General features: G+C 47.7%; 1 protein-coding gene across 1 annotated transcript in view; it reads right to left on the minus strand.

Annotated features, from left to right (window-relative positions):
- The window catches only part of LOC138299795 (alcohol dehydrogenase 1-like), a 119,220-nt gene that overhangs the window by 77,750 nt on the left and 19,134 nt on the right, over window positions 1-22,336 (minus strand). The window lies entirely within an intron of this gene.

Raw genomic sequence — 22,336 nt, forward strand, 5'->3', positions numbered from 1 at the left:
GAGTGTAGTGTTAGGCAATAAATGAGGAACACACACTCAAGCATTTGTTGTACACACACAAGTCTTTAACTCCAGGCCAATATTTTTTATATAGAAAAATATATTTTCTTAAATCTTGAACTTGTGGTTCTAAAAATAAATTGAAGTAAATACATGAAATGCAAGGTACTCCACACAGGTAAGTTAGGAACTTTGAAATAGCTTATTGCCATTTTAACTAAAAGTGTATATGTTATTGGTCTATTTTAAAAGTAGACACAGTGGAAAAATCAACAGTTCTTGGGGGAGGTAAGTATTGGTTAGATTGTGAGGTAAGTAAGACACTTACAAGTCTCCGTTCCTGGGCATAGGCAGCCCACCGTTTGGGGTTGCCTTGAACCCCCAAGTTACCACACCAGCAGCTCAGGGCCGGTCAGGTGCAGAGGTCAAAGAGGTGCCCAAAACACATTTGAACCGGAGCGCCCCTGTTCTCCATAGGCGACTGTCTGCCAGCAGGTAAGTACCCGCGTCCTCAGGTGGCAGACCAGGGGGGTTTTGTAGAGCACTGGGGGGGGGGGGGACAAGAAGGCACAAAAAACACACCCTCAGTGGCACAGGGACGGCTGGGTGCAGGGTGCAAAGCCGGCATCGCGTTTTGTATTGGTTTCAATGAAGGGACCCGGGGTCACTCTAGCGGTGCAGGGCACAGGGGGGCTTCTCGGGTCAGCCACCACCTGGGCTAGCCAGAGGGTCGCATGGGGGTCACTCCTGCACTGAAGTTCGGTTCCTTCTGGTCCTGGGGGCTGCGGGTGCAGTGCTTGGTCCAGGCGTCGGGTCCCTTGTTACAGGCAGTCGTGGTGAGGGGGAGCCTTTGGATTCTCTCTGCAGGCATCAGTCCAGGGGGGTTGTCTCGGGCTACCCACGGGGTCGCAGTCGTCGGGGAGCCCTCCCTAAGGTGTTGGTTCTCTGCACCCGACGCCCCCGGCTCGAGATCCAGAGTGTGAAGTCTCAGGCTTCCGGCGGAAGAGTGAGGTCTTGCAACTTTTCTACAACTTTAAAGTTTGTTGCAAGTTGTTGAGCAGAGCCACTGATCACAGGAGTTTCTTGGTCCTGGGATTCAGGGCAGTCCTCTGAGGCTTCAAAGGTCGCTGGTCCCTGTTGGATTTGTTGCTGGTTGCAGGATTTTGAGTCAGGAGACAGGCCGGGAGGGCTGGGGCCAAAGCAGTTGTCGTCTTCCGTCGTCTCTGCAGGCTTGTAGGTCAGCAGTCCTTCTTTAGTTCAGGTTGCAGGAATCCGATTTCCTGGGTTCTGGGGTGCCCCTAAATACTAAATGTAGGGGTGTGTTTAGGTCTGGGAGGGCATTAGCCAATGGCTACTGTCCTGGAGGGTGGCTACACCCTCTTTGTGCCTCCTCCCAGTGGGGAGGGGGACACACATCCCTAATCCTATTGGGGGAATCCTCCAAAACTAAGATGGAGGATTTCTAACGGCAGGGGTCACCTCAGGACTGCCCCTAAGGTGCCCTGAGCTGACTGGTGGGTGACTCCTCCTTGTTTTTCTCATTATCTTCCCTGGACTTGCCGCCAAAAGTGGGGGCAGTGGCCGGAGGTGCGGGCATCTCCACTAGCTGGGATGCCCTGTAGTGCTGTAACAAAAGGAGTGAGCCTTTGAGGCCCACCGCCAGGTGTTAGTCCCTCCAGTGGGAGGTGAGAAACACCTCCACCCAGTGCAGGCTTTGTTCCTGGCCACAGAGTGACACAAAGGCACTCTGCTCATGTGGTCAGCACCTCGTCTGGTTGTGGCAGGCTGGCAGAAACTGGTCAGCCCCACACTAGAAGTCAGATTGGTATTCAGGGGGCATCTCTATTGTAAATTGCATCAGTGTGCATTTATTGTGCTGAGAAGTTCGATACCAAACTTCCCAGATTCCAGTGTAGCCATTATGGAACTGTGGAGTTTGTAAGTGCAGGGTAGCTATAAGAGTATATTGTCTAAGGTTTGCTTAAACTCCCAGACCTTGTGTTTGACAGACACTGTAGGGGCATAGTGCTCATGCACATATGCCCTCACCTGTGGTATAGTGCACCCTGCCTTAGGGCTGTGAGGCCTGCTAGAGGGATGACTTACCTATGCCACAGGCAGTGTGAGGTTGGCATGGCACCCTGAGGGGAGTGGCATGTCAACTTAGTCTTTTTCTCCCCACCAGCACAGCACATACACAAGCTGTGAGGCATTGTGCGAGTGAGGGGTCCCCAGGGTGGCATAAGACATGGTGCAGCCCTTAGAGACATTGTAACTGGTACCCCTGGTACCATGGGCCCTGATGCCAAGGAAGGTCTCTATCTGAGTGCCAGGGCTGTGCCAATTGTGGAAGCAAAGGTTCAGTGTTCTTTCCCTAAACTGTAAGTGTGCTGGTACTCTGCTAACCAGGCCCTAGCACCAATCATAACTTAGCATCACCAAAGGTAAAAAATCAGGGGGTAACCATGCCAAGGAGGCATTTCCTTACAAGTACCAATATAACAATTGCGTTTAAGTGAAAGTCTGATGAAAATACTGAGACTAGAGCTTCTTTGTAATCTCTTCGTTCTGCCCCTGCTGTGAAGGTCAACTGAGAGAATGCCTTTTTCCTCTCTTAACTCTCTGGCTTTTATGTTCCTCCATCATTTTTTTACCCTTTTTACATTTTAAATAAGTATTCATCCTTTAAATATCTATTTCTCTGATTTTCTTGGAATTACACTGTGCATTTTTGGATAAATCATTATTTTCGGGGATCTTTGGTCCTTTTCTCTCAAACCAACAAGACCCCCAACTCAGTTCTGTCTTTCACGTCATTTGCTTCAGATATATACTGTCAAATTTGAAGAAGTTACAACAATTTCTTGCTTTTTCCCATAAATAACGCTCCCTCTAATATTATCTTGGATTTGGATCACCCTTTTATGATTCCTTTGATGAAGGCTTTAATTTCTCCTGCTGACATGGCTCAAGTGAATTCTCCTCATCCAACGACTTCTATATTTCTATCCTCAAAGTCGTTATTGTCGTCTTTGGCAAATAAAAGGCATAAACGTGACACCCCTTCCCCTCCGGAGTATACATCTCCGGTTTATCTAGATAATATACTGGAGGAAATCAGGGCATTGCAACCATTTATTGAGGAAACTAATGCTTGCATTCAAAATTTGGATGATAAATTGTTCCACCAAATTCATCCTAGATTCCATAGAGGACCAAGTGTCAGCACTATACAGGAATCCGCTTCTCGAATTGCATCTCTAGAGAAAGACGTCTTAATGTTGAAGGAACATGGTGAAGATCTTGAAAACAAACCTAAGTTATGGAGTCTAATGCCCTCTGGAAGACCACATAGAAATAAAGGAGAGATCCAGTTTCTTTCTTCACTTCCTTTCTACCAAAACTGTTGGATCTACCTTCAACTTCTACTTTGATTATTCAACGAGCCCATCGGTTGGGCCCCCGGCTCACTTCTTCCTCTGCTCCAACAAGACCTCAGGGTGTAATCGTTTTATTTTTTAAGTTCACGGATCTTTTACAAGTTTTAAATGCTGTCAAAATGAAAAAGCAGCTTATATGGTCTGGAGCTAAATTATTTTTAACCCAAGATGTGTCTTCTGACACTGCTAAACGTAGAAAGGATTTTCTTGATCTTCGTCCTTCATTGCGCTCTTTAAGTGCAAGATATGGTTTGTTTCATCCTTGCACTTTTAGTTACATTTCAGAATAACACTTCCTCTTTTGAAGATCCTGCAGACCTCAGAAAATGTATCCATTCTCACTCAACAGACTTGAAGTTGAGGGGTCTGCAATGTCAATTAGAATCAATATTCAATTCGTTTTGATGGTCTTTAATGCGTATTAATCTAAAACATTTGGATCAAGAGTAATGTTTATTGCTGATTCAACCATATTTCTTTATTCTCTTTCCAGAACATCGTGGTCTCTCATGTCTTCGTGTCCCGTATGCTCCCATGTGAGGTTCTGATGTGGGCCATTTCTTCGTGTTGGTCGAGCTTTCTCCTGTGTGTTAAGAATGAAATGAGGATTGTTGTTTCCTAAAAGGTACGTTGTTCAGTCGTCGTTTGACATGTACTGTCATCTCTCACTGCATTCAATTCCCTTTCCCTCCCATTTACTCTTTTCTTTTTTCTTTTTCTTATTTCCGGTATTCTCCTCTTTTTCTATTCCACTTTTTTTTCCTATTCTTGAAAGTTTTTTAGTCTTTGAATGTAACCAACAGGAAATAAATATAGAACTACACGGCCTTCAAGAATGCAATAATTGAGAGTAATATCTTGGAATGTGAAAGGATTTGTTAAGATTCTCTGTCTTTTCACAGGATTATCTCACCTTGCCTCTTACAATCCAGATTTAGTGCTTTTGCAAGAGACTCATTTTACAGAAAAGGAGGCATTAAAACTTAAGTGAAATTGGTTGGTCAGTTTTAGTTTCTCTCACCTCTACTCAGAAAAATGGATTTGTTTTATGTCACAAAAAGTAGAATTGTATTGCTGTGTCTCAAGAAAATGATTCCGAAGGTAGATGGAATATCGTGTGTAAAATTACTTATAAATAACGTTAACTGTTCTTAATATATATGGACAAACTCAATCAGATCTCTTCTTCGCAATATTAGGCCAGAATAAATGTCTTTAAAATAAAGATGAGTATTTTTATAACTGATTGATGCATGGGGGAAGTTCTAAGGTGTGGAATCTGCAACTAGAAGTCTCTGACTGGATCCAGAGATTTTTCTTCAAGCAATACCCTTGCACGTCGGTAGGTGGCGTCGTTCGACTCCGTGGGCGTCGTTGGTGTCATAGTCACCGTGATGATATCGGGAGTAGTATATAGACAACCGACGTCACTGCGCGATGATGCTCTTTTCTTTCAGTGCCATGCGCTGATCCGGAGAAAAGCTACCTTGGTCTCTTTTTGACCGCCATTGACCGTTTTGTCGAGTTTTTATGAGAAATTTGGTGCGTCGAGGATGTACCCCGAAGTCCTGTTTGAAGCCGTGTGAGGACTGTCACCGCATGATGTCAGTCACGGATCACCATTCGGTCCGTTTGGGTTGTTGGCGCACTCCAAGCACCACAAAGTCGTGCTACGAGTGCTGGGCCACGCACCCAATGGCCTTGAGGGAGAGGTCCCTCAATCAAGCTCCTGGTGGCCCAGTGCTCAACCCTGCTTAGGTCCCGGTCTTGCTCGAGGGGAAGGTCTCGAGACCACTTGCGGAGCCATCACCATTCTTCCTCCAAGTCTTTGGCCCCAGGTAAGAAGAAGAAGTCAAAGTGGTCCCATCACCATTTGACCTCACCCAGTTGCTCATCTGGAGCCTGAGGCCTCAGTGTCGCATCAAAGACAGGAGGAGTGCCGACGCTTGTTTCTGGGTCCTCTCCGCGCTTTCCCAAATTTGCGGGAGCCGGAGCAACCCCTGCCAAATTTGAGGAGTTTTATGAGGCCATGCACCTCATTTTTGGGCAGGCCGACCCCGATACGACACCTTCGAAGGTCCCCTGACTGAACCCCTGGGGCCCGGATTCTGCGCCAGTGCCTTCGACTCCAGCCACCGAGGTCCCCTGTGGATCCGCACCGACGCCGGTTGTACCACTGAGACCACCATAGAGTCATCGGGGATGAGGATCGGGTCGACATCTGAGTCAGAGGCGCCGTTGGCCGACCCTGTTCCGTCTTTGATGGGGCCTGCTCACCCCAGGTCGGTTTTGGACCCTTTTTCTTATGGGTACGAATTTGGGAAGGATTGGAGGGGTCCCTGATTATGAACTCTAGTCACAATTAGTGTCATCCTGGTAAAGTGTCCAGGCCAACACCTGTGCCCAGACACTGGCATGCTGCCTCCTCATACAGTGGCTACGGTGGAGGGAGCGACTTATTCTGTGGTGGTCAGTATGGTGGCTGAGGTCCTCATCGTTGAGCTGCCTACTGTTCAGGTCAGGTCTAAATTCCTGACGGATTTGCTTTAGCCAGGGGCTTCCACATCTGAGCCTCTTCTTCCATGCAATGAAGCCCTCACCGATGTCCTCTTGGGTACTTGGTCCAAACCCAATGCTGGGGCTTCTGTGAATAAGACTATCGCATGCCGCCATTGGCCCCCCCCAAACTACCCTAAATTCCTGTCCCAACACCCCACACCTGAGAGTCTTGTCATCTAGGCTTCCTCTTCCTTGGGCGCATTCCCTTCTGCACCCCCAGATAGTTCCAGCCTTTTTGATTCCCTATTTGGGAAGAAGATGTTTTCTTCCTCCAGTCTTGCACTGCGGTCTGTGAACACTGCATGCCTTTTGGGCTGCTATACCCACTCTTTGCGGCAGAATTTGCGCCATCGTATCCCACAGATACCGGAGGAGGTCTGTGCTATTGTGTCCCATGCTGGCACCGATGCGGCGATCCGATGTGAGCTGGACACAACCGACTCTCTAGGCAGATCGGTTGCGACGACGGTGGCCTTGAGATGCCATGCCTGGTTGTGTACTTCTTCTGTTTTTTGGGGGGATGTCCAACAGTCTCTGAAGACAAAGGGCATGTCCATAAAAGAGATGGAAGCCATCAAAGCGGACCCGGCCTTGGTTCAAGGACTCCCGGGCTACGGTACGGTCTCTTGGCCTTTCCACTGCCCCCGCTACCAACATTCCTCCTTTTGCCCCTTTTGTGGCCACGGAAGGGGCACCCTGTTGCATCTCCAACCCAGCCACCATGCCGTCCATGCTATTCAGCCGATGTGTGGCCGGGGACGCGGGACAGGGAACCAGAGGTCTGCACAGTCCACCCCTGCCCCCACTGCAGCCTCCAAACCCTCCTAGTTCATCCCCTCTCTCCAAACCAGTTGGCAGCAGGATTGGCCATGAGCTGCCCCACTGTGAATCCATCTCTATGAACAAGTGGGTTTTTCAGAAAGTTCAAAAGGTCTACTCCTTCCCCTTCGAATCAGCCATGCCTCCATCAGCCAGCTATTTTCAGGAGGATCATTTGGCACTTCTCTGCCAGGAAGTCGCAGCTCTCTTGGCCGAGGGAGCCATAGAGAAAGTCCCTGTGCCAGAAGTAGGTTGTGGTGGTTAAGCCCTTGTCCTTATTCCCGCTACTTTCTGGTGCTGAAAATGTCCTATCCTAGACCTTCGGGACATCAATTGCTTCCTCAGGACCTGAGCCAAGGTTTGCATTTTGATTTTCTCATTCTTGTCTGCCTTAGTCCCAGGAGAGTGGATGGTAGCGTTGCACTTAGACGTTATCTGCGATTCGTGGTAGGTCATGAGCACTGTGTGCAGGCAGAATGGGAATACGGAAATAAGCGTCCTGTATCAGTTTTCCATGCTCCACTCAGGTGTTCATGAAAGTGATGGTGGTGGTTGCAGCTTGTAGGAAGCTGGCTCTGTATATAGTATATCAAATTGAGATACTGGGCCGATTTGTACTTTTTTAGCGCCGCATTCGCGTAATTTTTTGGCGCAAAAGCCGCAGAAACTTACAAAATATAATTGAATTTTGTAAGTTTGCGCGGGTTTTGCATCAAACAATGACACAAATGCAGCACTAAAAAAATAAAAATCAGGACCATAGTGTGCACAGAGTCCAGGGGTTCCCCAAGAGGCTTGACAGGCTTATCACAGGCAATAATAGATAATACTAATGCTCTAACTGCTCGACCACAAATAGAGGGAAGTGATACGCATTTGTTGTACACACACAGGCAATAAATGAGAACACACACTCAGACTTAACTCTAGGCCAATAGGTTTTTATGTAGAAAAATATTATTTTCTTAATTTATTTTAGAACCACAAGATTCAAATTGCAGGTAAGTACATTGGCATAAAATGGCAAGCGATTTTAATTCAAAGTGCCTTAAATTTAAAGTCCTATCTTAACCTATGCAAACTGAACTAAAACAGTAATGTACACAAAGTGGACACAGTGCAAAATTCAACAGTTCCTGGGGGAGTTAAGTACCGGTTAGTTTTTGAGGTAAGTAAGGCACTTACAAGTTTAGTCTCGGGGGGGCATAGGCAGCCCACCATTGGTGTTTGGGGTTGACTTGAATCCCCAAGGACCAGCAACACAGGGCCGGTCAGGTGTAGAGGTCAAAGAGGGGCCCAAATAACATAGACGCCTATAGAGACTAGGGGTGCTCCGGTTCCAGTCTGCTCCCCGAGGACATAGGTACTTACCTGCTAGCAGACCAGGGGTTTTTTGTAGAGAACTTGGGGGGGGGGGGGGTCCCAAACAGGTACATAAAATACACCCTCAGTGGCACAGGGGCGGCCGGATGCAGTGTGCAAACAAGGCATCTGGTTTTGTATAGAAATCAATGGGGGGACCCGGGGGTCACTCGGACGATGCAGGCAGGGCACAGGGGTGCTTCTCGGGCCAGCCACCAACTGGGCAAGGGTGAGGGCCGCCTGCTGGTCACTACTGCACCAATGGTTGGTTCTTCACAGGCCTGGGGGCTGCAGGTGCAGTGCTTCTTCCGGGTATCAGGTTTCTTTGTTACCGGGCGGTCGCGGTCAGGGGGGTCCTCTGGTTTGCCTCTGCAGGCATCATCGTGGGGGTGCAGGGAGGTTGGCTCAGGGTGGACACGTCGTTGGAGTCACCTATGGGTCCTCTCTGCGGCGTTGGTTTCTCTGGACCCGGACAGGGCGTTGAGTGCAGAGTGGTGGGGACTCATGCTTCTGGAGTGAGGTGAGAGTCCCTTTAAAGATGGTTTCTTCTTGTTGTTTTAGACAGGGCTGCTATCCACAGGAGTTTCTTAGTCATTTGGAGGTGCAGGGCAGTCCTCTGAGTCGGCAGAGGTCGCTGGGCCCGCAGGATGTGTCGCTGTTGCAGGTTCTTTGAATCAGGACACAGGCTGGTAGGGCTTGGGCCAAAGCAGTTGTCGTCTCCTTCTCTGCGGGGTTTTCAGGTCCACAGTCCTTCTTGTTAGATCATCAGGAATCTGATTTCCTGGGTTCAGGGTCGCCCTAAATACTAAATTTAGGTGTGTGTTTAGGGCTGGAGTGCAGTAGCCAATGGCTACTGTCCCTGAGGGTGGCTACACCCTCCTTGTGTCTCCTCCCTTTGGAGGATTTAGCCCAATAGGGATGTACACCCCTCCCCAAAGCAAAGATGGAGGATTTTCTAAGGAGGGGGGTCACATCAGCTCTGGTCACCTTAATGAGAAGAACAAGTAGGAGTCACCCCCTCAGCCAGTTCTACCCCTATCTCCCCGGACTTGCCCGCCCGACACAGCCCCCACTTTTGGTGGCATCTCCACTACCTGGAGTGCCCTGGGGCGTTGTAACATCGGTGGTGAGCCTCAAAGCCTCAAGTCTGATGTTAAAGTTCCTGCAGGGGGAGGTGTGAGACTTTGACATATGGGAAAAGCACCATCAACCCTATCCTATCCTGACTGCTCCAGGTCCGGCATTAGCACTTCAAATTGTAGTGTTAATTGAATAAGGGTTTTGATGCTCATCAATTGGACCTGATCAACATTTCAATGCAAAATATAATTTACATAGTAAAGCACTTTTGGCTTAGACAATTAAACCTCAATGGTTTTAGTTTATTTGAAATCTTCAAAATTTCATTGCAAATTTATTATTAAATTGCAATAAGTGACGATTTTAAAATGATAATTGACTTAGTTTAGAAGACACTGATTAGAACCAAGAGATAGCAAATAGCTCAAATAAAATGAGCTATACTTTGTTTTTCTGACAAGTGAGAGGAACTTCTTCCCTGCACTCCTCTCGAGTGGCCTGGAGCTTCCTGTGTTCTAGTCCAATGCAATCTTTACCCCTGCACTCATCTCACGAGTCCACACAGACCGTCATCTCTCTAGTCCTGAACAACCTCGTCCCTGCACTCTTCTCCTGAGTCATCCAGGAACCTTCCAGCGCTCTAGTCTTCCAAGCCTTTGTAAGCATTGTAGAAATCAGAATTCCATCTGATAAATCATGGAGAGAGACACTGAGTCAAGATCTCTGTCTCTTCTCAACTTCTTACACTGACTGGATTTTGAAGACGGCAGGTGGGCCAAAGTGCTAGTGCAGGCTAAGTACTTGCCTCCAGTTTAGTGACAACTAAGCCTTAGTAGTAGTTACATGCCTGTCTGTCATTCCCATCTGATAGAGACTTCTAGTTGCAGATTCCGTTCCTTCGAATTGTCCAGATCCCGTCTGACGCCTGGGGGAAATTTTTCTTCGAGCAATACCCTTGCACGTCAGTAGGTGGCGTCAGTCGACTCCGCAGGCGTCGTTGTCCCTGTGATGATGTCAGGAGTAGTACACAGACCCCAGTGACGTCAGTTCTTTTCTTTCCGCGCCACGCGCTGATCCGGAGAAGAGCTCCTGGCTACTTTTTGGCCAAATTAGACCGTTTTGTCAAGTGTTTTGTGTGCGACTTTGGTGCGTCGAGGAGGTCCCCGATGACCGGGTTCAGGCCTTGTGAGGACTGCTATCAGAAGATGTTGGTGACAGATCCTCATCGCGTTCGGGTCGTGGTTGCGCTCGAGGCACCACAGACAAAGTTGTGCTCTGAGTGCTGGGCCATGCCCCCAAAGGCTTTGAGGGAGCGGTCCCTAAAGCTAATGGCGGCCCGGCACTTGACTCCGCATAGGTCCTGGTCTCGCTCAAGAGGAAGGTCTTGAGATCGGTTGCGGAGTCATCACCACTCGTCTTCTTCTTCGACTTCTTAGCTTGACCCGAGGATTTAGAAGTCCCATCGCTCTCAGACTTTGCTTGGCTGACGTGACTGGGGAAGAGCATCTACACACTAGGCCTCTGTCCTCGGAGCCAGCGTCTGGGTCGGCTCTGCGCCTCCACGAGTTTCCCAGAGCCAAAGCGACCCCCACCCAACTTAGAGTTTTACGAGGCCATGAGCCTCATATTTGGGTGGGCCGACCCTGATACGGCGCCTTGGGGCCCAAGGGGTTCGGCAGAGGGGCCTTCGGGTTCCATGCCAGCGGCTTCGGCCCCGGCCACCGAGGTCAACTCTGGATCCGTGCGCAGAACCGCACCGGCGCCTGTCGCACCCTTGAGACCTTCCCCGGCGCTGGGTAAATTATCAATGCTCCCGACGTCGGTGGTGCCCACTATTGACGTAGACCCAATTCTTATCCCCGACGACTCAAAGTCGGACCGGCGTCGGCCGACGCCGCCTTCGGCTTCGATGGGGCTTATTCGCCCCAGGTCTGACTCGGACCCTTTTTCCTATGGGTACGAATATAGGGAGGAATTGGAGGGGTCCCTGGACCCTTATGAATACCAGGATGACCCTGCTATGGACTGGACACAGGAATTGGGCGAAGCCAGTGGTCTGGATACTTCTCCTGATGCTGGCATGCTGTCTCCTCCTAACGTGGCTATGGTGGAGGGAGCAACTTATGGTATGGTGGTCAGTAGGGCAGCTGAAGTCCTCGGCCTTGAGCATCCTACTGTAGAGGTCAGGTCTAATCTCCTGACGGAGGTGCTTCAGCCTGGGGCTTCTACTTCAGAACCCCTTTTGCCATTTAATGAAGCAATTTTATCTCCAACTTCAAGGAATGGCGATGGGAGCCAAATTTGCGCCGCCATATGCATGTACCCTCATGGGAGCCAAAGAAAGATAGTGGCTCTGGAATGACCATTTTGAACACTTTTCCCAGTACATAATCTTTTGGGACCGCTATATAGATGACATCTTGTTAATTTGGCAGGGCCAGGAATCCTTACTTCAACTTTTTCTTGAATCACTTACACCCAACAGATGGAACATTGAAATCATGTACCAATTTTCGAATGAATATTGCAATGCCTTGAGAAAGCCCTAGGTGAACTCACCTTAGAAGGAAGTTGGAAATTGCAGACCAAACACAGCCGACACATGTTTTGCCCTCTAATATCTCTGAATCAATGAGTAAAGACTATGTTCAGTCTGCAAGTTAATTTTAAAAGTCGTATATCACTGAACAAAACAATTGTCTATAACAAAACCTATGGACTATACGATAATGCGTTCTTTTCAGTGGTCGAATAAAGAATTATTGTCTTCACAGCATCATTGAGAGTGAGAACCCACTTTTTAATCAGTTGTGGACTTTTCTCTTTGAAGAGGAATTTGGTCCATTCCCTTTGTTTGAGTTCCCACCACCAAATTCTTGAACATTTATAGGGCATTTACACAGGAAGAAAACCTGGACCTTCATTTTCTAGGGTAAAAATCTACTTCAGGAACCCCTTTTACCTTTTAATGAAGCCCTCATTGATGGGTTTGGACCGTGTACCCAAAAGGACAACACAGGGGCTCCTGTGAATAGGACTATTGCACGCCACCATTGGCCCGCTCTGAATGACCCTAAATTCCTGTCCAACACCCCACGCCTGAGAGTCTTGTTATCCAGGCTTCCCCTTCTTCAGGCGTGTTCCCTTCTGCACCCCCGGAAAGGGAATCCAAAAGGCTGGAACAGTTTGGCAAGAAGTTGTTTCAGTCTAGCGATGCGGTCTGTGAACACCGCATGCCTTTTGGGGTGCTATTCCCACTCCTTGTGGGATACGGTTTCTCAAGTCCTGCCGCAGATACTGGAGGAGGCCCGTGCTATTGTCTCCTAAGCAGTGAACGATGGGAGAGATGCGGCAAAGTTCACAATCTGTTGTGGGCTGGAAAAGACCGACTCTCTGGGCAGATCGGCTGCTACGAAAGTGGCCTTACTGCGCCACGCCTGGTTACGAACTTCTGGCTTCTCTGGGGATGTCCAACAGTCACTCATTGACATGCCCTTTGATGGCTCCCGTCTCTTCGGAGACCAAGCGGACTTGGCCTTGGAGATATTCAAAGCTTCCCGGGCTACGGCTCGGTCCCTCGGTCTTTCCTCTGCCCCTTGCTCACCACAGTCCGCTTTTCACCCCTTTTGTGGACATGGAAGGGGCGCCCTGTTGCATCCTCCACACAGCCGTGGGACAGGGAACCACAGGTCTGTTCAGTCCACCTCTGCCGCTGCAGCCTCCAAACCCTCCTAGTCCATCCCCTCACTCCAGTCCAGTTGGTGGCAGGATTTGCCATCACCTGCCCCACTGGGAACATATCACCACGGACGGGTGGGTTTTGCAGATGGTTCGAAAGGGCTACTCCCTCCCTTTTGAATCTGCTCCACCACACATGCCACCATCCTTCAATCACCTTCCGGAGGATCATTTGGAGCTTCTCCACCAGGAAGTCGCAGCTCTCTTCACCAAAGGAGCTATAGAAAAGGTCCCTGTGCCAGAAGTAGGTCGTGGTTGGTATCAGAAAGTAGCGGGAATAACAAAGATGGACAAGGGCTTACGTCCTATCCTAGAGCTTCGGGACCTAAAATACTTCCTCAGGAAGGCGAAATTAGAACCTGAGCCAATGTGAGCATTTTTGGCTGCCTTAGACCCAGGAGACTGGAAGGTAGCATTGGACTTGCAGGACGCTTATTTCCCCATCCCCATCCTGCCTGCCCACAGACATTACCTACGATTCGTGGTAGGTTACATGCTCATTCAGTTTACCGTGCTCCCCTTTGGCCTTACCAGGGCCCCTCGGGTGTTCACGAAAGTGATGGCGGTGGTTGCAGCTTATCTGCGCAGGTTAGGGGTTTCAGCCTTCCGCTACCTCGACGATTGAAGGTGGGAGACTACTTTCGACTACAGACGACGGCGAACCTCTTCCACATTGATAGAGGGAGTCAGGTGTGACTTCTGCACACGCTGGGTTTCACTCAGTTGCTCCCTTTTATTGGGGCAGTTCTGAACACTGACTCATTTGTTGGGAGGATATGCCTGAAACTGCTATTAGGTATTCAGGCTATGATTCTGATTTTTCGGCCTTGGTCTTGGGTTTTGGTGAGATTGACTCTGAGGCTGCTGGGCCTCATGGCCTCCTGCATCCTGCTAGTAACACATGCTAGATGGCATATGTTGGCTCTGCAGTGAGGCCTGAAGTTCCAGTGGGCACAGCATCAGGGGAATCTATCCAACCTGGTCCAGATCTCGGAGGGAACAGTGAAAGACCTGCAGTGGTGGCTTTCAAATCCAAATTGGGTCCACGGCAGATCCCTCTCCTTTCCCCAACCAGATCTCTCTATAGTGACAGATGCATCACCACTAGGTTGGGGTGGCCACCTGAGAGAGGCAGAGATCAGAGGCCTCTGGTCTCCGGTGGAGTCGGGCTCCATATAAATCTGCTTGAGCTCCGGGAGATCAGACTTGCATTGAAAGCATTTCTTCCCTCTCTCAAAGGGAAAGTAGTGCAGGTGTTCACGGACAATACTACTGCCATGTGGTACTCCAACAAACAGGGCGGAGTAGGGTCCTGGACCCGTTGTCAGGAAGCACTACGCCTCTGGACATGGCTGGAACATCAGGGCCTTACCCTGATGGTTCAACATCTAGCGGGCTCCGCCAATGCCAGAGCGGACAAACTCACCTGTCGATGCACAGCCGATCACAAATGGCCTCTCCATCCGGAGGTGGCGCAAGGTCTCTTTCAGCAGTGAGGAGACCCTTGGTTAGATCTGTTTGCGCGTTCTCTGCAGAGGCGAAGTCAGCTGTTTTGCGCATTGGAGTTTCCAAGGCGGCACTCGCTCAGAGACGCTTTTCGTCTTGAGTGGATCTCTGGCCTCCTTTACGCCTTCCCGCCTATCCCTCTTCTGCCAAGAGTTCTCAAGAAAATCAAGAACGACCAGGCCCAAGTCATCTTGGTGGCTCCGGACTGGGCTCGAACAGTGTGGTATCCAGAGCTATTGAGCATGTCCATCGATCCTTCACTCAGACTGCCTCTTCAGGCGGATCTTCTGTCACAGCAACAGGGGACGGTTCTTCACCCGAACTTGTCCAACCTCTGCCTTCATACGTGGTGATTGAGCGGCAACAGTTGACGGCTTTTGCCCTTCCACACGAAGTTTGCAATGTTATCTTGGCAGCCAGACTTCCATCGACTAAAACTGTATACGCCTGTCGTTGGTACACCATGCCACAAATTTATTCCGACAAATCTGTTGATCCCCTTTCTGCCCCTCTGTCAGAGGTTCTTCTGTTCATTCTTTCTTTAGCTCAGCGGGGCTCTGCTTGGCTTGGCACCCTTAAAGGGTATTTATCTATTTCGGCCTTTGTTAGGCTACCTGATCAGCTCGCACTCTTTTAGGAACCTACTCGCAATAGGAGATTTAAAGGGCCCACCCATTTATTTCCTCCCACTCCATTTATCATGCCTCAGTTGGACCTTAATCTTGTACTTACTTATTTGGCTCAAAGGGGGTACACACATCAATGCATAATTGTCCCTTGCAGCTCCTCTCCTTCAAAACTTTCTTTCTTGGCGCCATCACCTCGGCTTGCAGGGTGAGTGAGCTTCAAGCCCTTTCTTCAAAGCCTCCATACTTGTCTGTACACCCTGACAAAGTGGTGTTACGCACTAGAGCTTCCTTTCTTCCTAAGGTGGTTACACCCTTTCATGTAGGCCAGTCCATAACTTTGCCTAATTTCTACGCACCCCCACATCCTTCCCATGAGGAGGAGAGACTCCACCGTCTGAGGTTGGACCCAAAAAGAGCGTTGGCGTTCTATCATACTAAAGAATCCCGGTGGAGGATCAACTCTTCGTTGGGGATGTGGGTTCGAAAAAAGGGTACGCTTTTGCACCGCCTTCCATCTCTCGATGGGTGCTTCTTTGCATCAAAATGTGCTACGCTTTAGCCAAGGAGCAACCTCCTGAAGGCTTGCGTGCTCATTCCACCAGAGCAGCTGCTGCTTCCACTGTGTTATCTAGGACAGGAACTCCGCGTGCTATCTGTCAGGCTCTATTTGGGCATCCCTGCACACGTTTATCCAGTAAGTCATGCTTAGCAGTCAGGTCCGTCGAGACAGCTCTTTTGGGCTTTCGGTCTTGCAGGACTTTCTAGTATGATCTTGGTTCGCAGCCCACCACCGAGGATGGCATTGCTTGGGTATCTATTCTAAGGTAAGGAATCTGCAACTAGAAGTCTCTATCAGATGTACAAGTTATTTTGTTACCGAAGGTAAGTATCTGGTAGAGACATGCTGTAGGAAGCTGGCTGTGTATATACTATCTCAAAGTGAGAGATAGTGGCAAAATCAAATAATTGTAATGCTCTATCTTAACTCTAAGGGGAACCCTTGGACTCTGTGCACACTATTTTGTGGTAGTGTGGTCGAGCAGTAGGTTTATAAGACGGTAGTGTTAAGCATTTGTTGTACACACACAGGCAATAAATGAGGAACACACACTCAAAGACTTAACTCCAGGCCAATAGTTTTTATATAGAAAAATATATTTTCTTAATTTATTTTTAGAACCACAAGTTCAAAATTTGAAGTAAATACATGAAATGCAAGGTACTCCACACAGGTAAGTAAGGGACTTTTAATTAGAGCAATAACATATATTTTTCTATATAAAAACTATTGGTCTGGAGTTAAGTCTTTGAGTGTGTGTTCCTCATTTATTGCCTGTGTGTGTACAACAAATGCTTAACACTACCCTCAGATAAGCCTACTGCTCGACCACACTACCACAAATAGATAGAGGTAAGAGCATTGGTATTATCTAATTTTGCCACTAAGGGGAACCCTTGGACTCTTACTTTGAAGTAGTATATACAGAGCCAGAGATATGTGCAAATGCTTTACACAATGTGTAGGAAGTTATGCACACTAACACACTGTAGTGTTTTCACTGTATTACTAACGGACACCACACCAGTTTTCTAGAAATAGCCAATATGTATCTGTGTAAAACAAGACCAAAACAAGAAAAATCCAACATACAGTAATAACGATATGAATTTTGAGAGAATTAACTTAAAAATACAGTACCATGAAGTCGATGTGAACAACAAATCCAACAGTTCAGGCCGTTTGCGGTATCGCAGGCCAGCTATGGTGTTGGGAAGACCTACAAACAGTACCTTGGAAATGTAGAGCATCATGATCCTCGTGAGGAGATCCTGAGTGCGGCGTCGCAGGCATCGATTCTGAAGGTCGGTGCGGGGGTCGTCGAGGCCTTGAAGTCACGCACATTTCATCCTCAGCCCAAACTTTGATCTGCAGTCAGGAGCGCTGGTGTTGATGGCTTCGGAACTGCGGGGCGAAGCGGGATGGTGCAACGTGCAGCGCCCACAGATCAGGGTGCATGCAGCGGCTCTGTGACGGCATCCTGCTGTGTCAGTGAGACTATGGCTGCGGCGTGAAGTGGAGCAGTGCGATGTGCCCTGTCTCCAGGTCATGATGCAGGCAGCGTCGTTGTCGTTCCTGAAGCCCTGTCGTTGGTAGGCCCAGGGCAGCGGTGTGGTGTGGGGTGGGCTCCATGCGCTAACCATAGGTTGCGGTGCAGACAGGGGTGTCTGTTGACGATGCTAGAGTCGATGGCGTTGATGGATCAGGACTGTGGTGCAAGATGATATGGTGCATTGCGTACCTTACGAGTGGTGTCCACAGGCCACGGCGTAGGCAGCTGCATCAGTGTCGGCATCCCTGACAACGACACTCCACGCTAAGGCTGTGGTGTGAGCAAGGCAATGATGAAGTGCGGGCCCATGGGTTCACAGTGCAAGCAGCCGCTCGGTGACGGTGTCGTCGGTGAGACTAGGGTTGTGGTGGGAATCGGTGCATGGCTCCTTGTGTCGTCAGGTCACGGTGCAGTCAGCAGCATCATTGAGGGTGTTGCAGAGGTTTTTCTTCTGTTGCAGCAATAAACACACAGTTCCCAGTGCTATAGGCAGATTAAGCTGAAGTCTTTGTTATCCCTGAGACTTCCAACAGGAGGCAAGCTCTGCTAAGTTTCTTCAAGAGCTTGGGGTAAAGTCCAGTGTTTCCCCTTTTTGTGTGTGCTTTGCTGGGTTGGCCTGAAGTTGCTGCTTCTGCCTTCACAAGCAGGTTACACAGCAAACGGGGCAGTACTTCTCTGCCAGCTCTTCCACTCTTAGGACACTTCTCCTTGGCAGAGGTTCCTCTTGATCCAGAAAAGTCTGGAGTTTTGGGTCCACTACTTATACCCCTTTCTGCCTTTGAAGTACGCAAAATTCAAAGGAAAGTCTCTGTTGATCACAAGATCCTCCCTTTCCCAGACCTGGCCCCAGACTCACCTGAAAGGGCTGTGCTGCCCGCACACAATGGCATCTCTGACCCCCTGGAGTGTAAGTGTCAGCTCCCCCCACTCTAGCCCAGGAGACTCATCAAGATATAAAGGGAATTGGTGTGAAGCCTGCATGTCACTGTTTAGACGGAATTCACAAACTTCACAAGCAGGCAGAGGCATTGAATGATTGACATTTGGGCTAAGCAAGAAAATACCCACTTTAAATTGTGAGTTCAAACTGACAATCTTTGAAAATGCAACTAAAACCAACTTTACCAAAAAGTGTTTTTCTAAGAGACCCTAAACTCCACATCTTTATCTGCTCCCAATGGGAAACTACACTTAAAATATATTGCAAGGCAGTCCCCATGATATACTGATATCTCTCTCATAGGTTAACAGTGAAATACTGCTAAATTCAGTTTTCATTGTTGCAAGGCCTGTGTTTTACATGTCCTATCTTTAACAGTCCCATGGGCAAGGTGAAAACACCCTTAAGGTAGGCCCTAGATATACACTGCAATGTACAAAAAGGGAAGGTTTGGGCCTGGTAAGTGGGTCGAATTGGCAGTTTGAGACTATATATACACACCACACACCACACACTACACACACACACACCTGCCACTGCAGTGTCTGATTAAAACTGGTTCACAGGCTACTCATGTGGGTAGCACAAATATGCCACTCAAAGACAAACCAATCGGGATACAATTTACATAGGGAGCACTTGCACTTTGCACACTCTAGCACTGATCAGCAGTGCTAGAGATAATAAACCAGCAAAAACAGAGTCTAGCATAGCCTAAAAACAGGAGGTCAGAAGTCAAACATGCCAGGTCTAACATGGCGGTTAGAATGACACCTGCACGAATTAAAGAGGGTAAACAATGGCGTTGTGTGAATCCTTCCTTTCCCTTTTAATTAGAATATGTATAATCTGAATGTGTTTGAAAGAAAAAAAATGGCTTGGGAGCGCTTTCTGGCGGGGGCAAGAGTTTGGCAGCAAGAGTCTTCCTCGAAGGAAAGGCACGGCAGAAAATTAAGTGTTCTATGGAACGCAGAACGGATATTAGTGCATATCACTGCAAGAAACAAGAGAAATGAAGGCAGCTGCAATCTCATTTTCTGTTATTTAGAGGTCTGCAAGTCAGACAAGAAATGGCTATTATTCAATCAACACTGCAGGCATTAATACATAGTCATGACCATTCTCCTATTTAGTGAAGAAAATAACTTGAGTGCCGTGTACAGGCAGGAAGTATGACTGAGGTGTACAGCGGGAGAAATATAAAGCCACTTCCAATCTCGCGCAGAAGTGAGAGGATGGTGTGTTTAAATAGTTATTAAATCTCAAGATTGAGGCCTGTGGCAGATGAATGAATTTTACTATTGTAATAGAGACAAAAGTAGTAACATTTTACACTACTGAATTGCTTGGGCTTGTGTACACTCTTCATTCACATCTTAAACATCACACCAGAGGCTTTCTGCATTGAAAGAGCGAAATACGGCTGAGAAAAACGAATTCTCCATTTTGATAAAGTTGTGTTTAATAACTCGGTCCTAATGGTGGTGGTGTGCGTTATCCGTCACAAAGCAGGATGAGGGAATCACCAGTGCATAATAAAATACCGTGTCAGTCGCACCATGCATGCCACGAGCTACATGCAGTATGGTGCCCAAGTTTATTTTCTGTCCCAGTCCGACCCTGGCAGGATTCCATAATAAACATGCCCGAGTTCGCGCGGTGAGGCTTGAAAAGCTATTAGTGCATAATGGCTCCAACACCCCATCCAAAATCAACACTAAAACAAAACCCAGAAATTCAATACCAGCTACCTACTGTGTTTGTTTAATTAAATAGTGGCTTTTTTAGCCATGCATCCCGGGCTTCTCATTTGTTCGCGAAAAGTGCGTGCAGACGCTGCCTTTGCATCTGTTGCACCTTTGGCATTGCGGTCAATGTCACTAGTTTTGGTGTCTGTGCCATGGTGGCCACTAACGTTCTGTGGCGGCTGATGCGCTCCAGCACTTTCTACTTGTATTTTGGAGTATGGACTTGAACTCGGAAAGTGACTGTTGTGAGCACCCATGCCCATCTTACATTTTATTTACAAAAAAAGGTATCTGATCTCTAAAGAAGGGAGGGTGGGGGTGAGTGTATTTTCCAGGATAATTGGTATATGAAACAACTTGGCGAAAGCAGAAATTGTCAAATACTACCAACTTACAGTCAGGCGATCACGCCACTGGATAGGTTCAGAATGGAGCAAGTACTATGGGGTAGACATAGTACAGAGATATGAGAGTGATACAGGAAAAAGACAGAAAAGAGAATGGAATAACGTACAGAGTGAGATGTGCTATTGTCGGGATTTTGCTCCCTGTGTTTTTCCTGCTCTTATGAACAAGGATAACATTGTGTGGCACTCTCTAGTGCTCCATTCCGAGGATAGAAAGGTTGACATAGAGAACAGAAAGCAGATTATAAGTTCACTCATGAGCCCTAACACATTGATGCTAGAGGGTCGAGATAGGTAAGAGGGCCAGAAATGAAGGAGAGGAGAAAAGTGTCCGAAAACGGGGGGTGGAAATTTGGTGACAGGAAATAGATACCTGGAGCGAGGAAGAGAAGAATGGAAGTGAGAAACTAGTAAAAGCATACAGTAAGGTAAATAGTACACGGATAAAGGAGAGAGGGCAAAACGCCACAGTAATTAGGGGGAAGAGCTATGGAAAAAGAATGAAGAAAGTAACAAGTGCTTAGGAGAGAGGAAGGAGAGGAGGGACAAATCTACAGAGACTGGAAAAAGTGTCAAAAGGAAGAAAAGGTGTAGACAAGGAAAAGAAAGCAATTACTGAGGAAAGACACTGGGATAAGAAGGGCGTGTAAGAGAGTCAAGGAGACAGAGAAGCCAAAAGGAGACTCGTCTCTTCCCTATCTCTTGCTCCCCTTCTCCTTCTCACTGCAGACATCACACCAAGTAATACAATTACACCATATTGCATGGCCAACCCTAGTGCTTCTTCGCTTCTCCGGCCCCACGTTTATTCATAGTTTTTTTTATTTGCTAGGTATTTCAATATTGTAATGTTTCCTAGTTTGATTTTTTCATAATTAGTTTTTGGGAATTACAAGGGAGTAACATCCAAAGTTTTAAAACTAAATTTTACTTGTGACTGGTTGAGAAATTAAATAATATTTAGCTAGCCAAAATCGTGTGACACGTGATGGCGCCGTGTGAGTTGGCAGGTCTGCTGTGGATGTGCTGGATAAGAGAAATGGAGAAACGAACCGCAATTTCCACTGTTAATCCAGTCGTATCGTTTAGCAGTTCGTTGGGATTGGCTGACGGTGAGAGATGTTACATTTTATGTGCTTGATAGCACACCTTTAATTTTCTGATTAAAAAATAAACCACGACCTCAGATGAAAAGCACGCTGCCTTGCCGTCTCAGGCGCAGCAGTGTTTGGATAACTGTCTGCACTACTGCATTTTCTGGCCCCGAACTATGCAGCCGGGTCACGTGATCAGGGCAGGCATTAGAAGATAGAGAACTGGGCAGCAGGGTCTCAGTCCTGCATGACCGTGACGTATGTCTACCCTACGATCACTCAGATAAAGTTGAGGCTGCACGTCATGTCAATCTTTCTACTCAAATCCAAAATGGATTGGGCATATAAATCCAGGGGCTTCATTATATCAGCGCGGAGGAGCTGATGGCATTCCCAGACCTGCCAACTAAACAAACAAAAGCATTTACAATGCAATAGGTCTCGTCTTTTACCTAACTCTTGTTTAGTTATAATAACTTTGCCAAACACACATTTAAAATGCCTATAGCTCAGAGTTTTGTGGAAGTATGTGGTATGGAGTGGATTGTGTGGGTCGGACTGGAATTGGTAGGCATTATGATAAACTTTCCTGGTTTTCAGATTGTCTGAGGAATGCATCAGATGTTAGGAGCCGTCCCAGTGTTTGTTATAAAATTGTCTGCAGCCCATGTGACCTCAAGGATGTTAATAGTTATTTGGTCAATTTAATGGTATAGGTCTAACTATAAATCCATGTCCTAAAACAACCCCTTGATTGAAATGATATAGACAAACGACCAAACAGCAGAATTCGTTCGGACAAAGCATTTGGACAGCCTAAATGAAGCGGCTTAACGTGTTCTGTCAGTAGGAGTGTAGAGCAAACTATTATTCTTTCCTCCAGCTTTAAGGTGGCTTACGTCC

The sequence above is a fragment of the Pleurodeles waltl genome, chromosome 1_2, assembly GCF_031143425.1.
Source record: "Pleurodeles waltl isolate 20211129_DDA chromosome 1_2, aPleWal1.hap1.20221129, whole genome shotgun sequence".
NCBI lineage: Eukaryota > Metazoa > Chordata > Amphibia > Caudata > Salamandridae > Pleurodeles > Pleurodeles waltl.